The following is a 3,186-nucleotide window of genomic DNA, read 5'->3' as shown; positions in this document are numbered from 1 at the left end:
AATACTGGTGTGGCCTTTCCCAATTTAAGACTCCACTCCAGCAAAGGACTTCAATGAGAATACTCATGTGCTAAAAGTTGAACACGTGTTGTACTCATGCACTAAAAGTTAAGCATGTTTTTAAATGCGTTGCTGGCAGGGCCAAACTCTTCATTGTTTAATGTCTCTGTGACAACTAATATCTGAGCTGCATAGTAACAATTTCCCAATGCAGTGGATGATCATGCAACAAACTTAAGCTATGTCTACACTACAGACCTTACAACGGCACCGCTGTACCACTACAGCTACGCCATTGTAAGGTCTCCCATGTAGCCACTCTACGCTGACGAGAGAGCGCTCTCCCACTGGCATAATTAAACCACCCCATCTCCCATTGATATAGCGCTGTCCATACTGGGGCTTTTGTCGGTGAAACACGTTTGTTGGGGGGAGGGGGTGTTTTTCACACTGGTGACCAACAAAAGTTTTGCCGACAAAAGTGGTAGTGTAAACAAAGCCTAAATTACCAGATATCCCACCCTTCATCCCATGAGCAAATTATATAAGCAGCTCCAATTCTTGTATCTGCCATTCTGTCTCAGGAGCATACACAATAAATTGCCATTACAAGGACTAAAGTTTTGGCAACTGTAGCACTGGCAACATAACAATCCCATACTGAATGCTTTCTTTGTTTAAATGCATCACTTTAATAACGTCTCCTTAAAGGTTCGCATTTAAAAGCCAGCCTGAAATGCTTTATCTTACATAGTGTGAAGAGCCAGAGTTTATATTGATGATTCTCTACTACAGTGTATAACGAGCAGCTTTCTTGCAAACTGTTTTTGCAACCAATGTGTTTATTTTACAAATGGACCCAGGCATGCTGTGTTATGACAGAAACATGTGGTGAAAATCTCCTGCTCACAAATGCCCCTAAGCCAGGAGGCCTCCAGGATATCAACTGAGTTCTGGGCCAATGATCTCCTGTTGCTTTATTTGGCTCTTGCTGGTACCCATTTCACTGCTGACTGGCCAAATGCCATTCAGCAATAGAAGAGCCTTGCCTGGAGGGTTTGACACAGATGGGTTTGGTGACATGGGTGTTAAGGCTAGGAATCAAACCCCTGACCTTTTTTTACTGATAGTGTTATAGCAGATTTTACTCCTCACACAACAGCTGCTCCCTGCTTGAGTATACACAGAATTTATTTATGCTTCTTTTTTTTTGTTTGTTTTTACCTGGGAGACACCTACACATCAGAAATAATTAGGAAATGAATTATCTGTGTACACTGCCCCAAGATGGTGGATTATACCATCACTTTGGTGGCAAGAAATATACAAAATGGTATTTTACAAATAAATATGATTTGCTTACCCTCGAATAACTATTGAGGTGATTAGATCCAGCTTTTAAAAATAATTTTACATGTGTGTTACAAGTAACACTTTGACTGGATCAAAAACTAATAGATATTGCTACCACACTATTATAAAATGTTGCACAATTACAACTGTTAATACTGTCCTTTAATAATATAGTAAAAACGGATATACTGGGACTGATTCTTCTCTCAAATGCCTGTAAATCAGGAGTAACTCCATTAGAGTCAATGGTAAAACTGGTTCAAGTGAGAGGAGAATAAGAGCATGTCTAGACTTCATTCACTGGGTGTGATTACAGATCAAGTGGACATATCTGAGTTCACTGTAATCTAACTAGCACAGGTCCCAGAAGTTTGAAGCTGTGGCAGTGCAAGTAATTACCCTGGGTTCTGAGTGGGTTTGAAAAGTCCACACACACAAACTTCTGCTGCCACAGATTGTTCTGGGACCCAGGCTAGCTCGATTGAAGATAGCTCAGGTATGTCTAACTGAGATGCAGTCATACCCAGTGATAGCTATGTAGCCTTACTCTAGTTTGTCTACATGAAAACAGACTGCAGTAAACTGGGGTAAGAATCTACCCCACACTAGTCTGCTGTGATCTAATAGACCATGTGCACCGTGCTGAGATGCTTTAACAGTTTGTTAAAGCACTTTGAGCTAGTCCTCTTTTATCTTGTCTACACTTGTGACAGCACGCAGTGTAAAGCAGGCTGCGTCCACACTGTAGTGTGCAACTACACATGACAGTGAAAGGCTCTGGCAGGGGGGAGGCAGCAGGAAAATGTTCTGGCCGTGCGGAGCTGCTGAAACCTTTCCCTGCTACTTTCCCACTTTCACTGCAATGGGAAAAGGCTCCAGCATAAGAGGCAGAGGGATGCTATTTTTAGCAGTGTAGACATAGGAGGCACTCTTTGGGTGTGTAGAGACCCATGGGTGCATACCATAAGGTTCAGGTGTGTGTCTACTCTACATGCCTAAGCTGCCTATAGTGTCTACATGACTGTTTATACCTGCACAAAGGGGGCACACCATGTCAGTATTCTACATGCCAACATAAATGTAGACATAACCTTTGAAGTGGGATTAGGTCAAACCTCTCTAACAAACTATTAGCACATGTCAGCAAGATGCAAACAGAGAGTTAGCTGTGGCAGGCTAGAGCAGGGCAGATTCATATCCCAGCTTGCCATGGTCTAATTATTCAGGTAAACAAGCCATAAGACTTTTTGGAATACCATTAAAATCAACTAAATATAAAGGGCTGACGATTCAGACACCCCTCAAAATGCAACATAGTGAATTATTTAAAAAAAAATAAATTGCTCGAACAAAACTGCACTTTGCGTGAAAAAGGTTTTTGAAAACCCAGGTTTAAAGAAAAGAAATGTTGACATTAAAGAATTGCCGTGTTTTCCTTAGCTCCCTCTTCCCTGCAAACTAGATTAAGGGGGTAGAATAGGGGAACATAACAGTGAAATATAAAATTAAGTGTTGCTAAATGATAAGATTAAAGACTTTGATAGTGATTTTTTTAATTATTTGAAGGACGATACTGAAGGACCAGACCAGGAGATCAGAGGAGGCAATGACCATCATCTGATGGAAGGTAGAATGTTGCAAATTCCTGGTGGCACAGAATGTGGTAATTTAGGCCTCTCCCATTCTATCATGTCTGTTATTATTGTCTGGTATAAATGTATCTTCAGATAGTATACGTGACAATAATTCTGTCTAAAATTGTATAAATAAAGGTGATTAAGGCGTGAACTTGTGTCTCAGATCCCAATTTAACCCCTGACAGACCCATGGTAG

Source organism: Trachemys scripta, chromosome 2 (assembly GCF_013100865.1).
Source record: "Trachemys scripta elegans isolate TJP31775 chromosome 2, CAS_Tse_1.0, whole genome shotgun sequence".
Classification (NCBI taxonomy): domain Eukaryota; kingdom Metazoa; phylum Chordata; order Testudines; family Emydidae; genus Trachemys; species Trachemys scripta.
The sequence above is the reverse complement of the archived record's forward strand: the minus strand, read 5'-3'. Positions refer to the sequence as shown.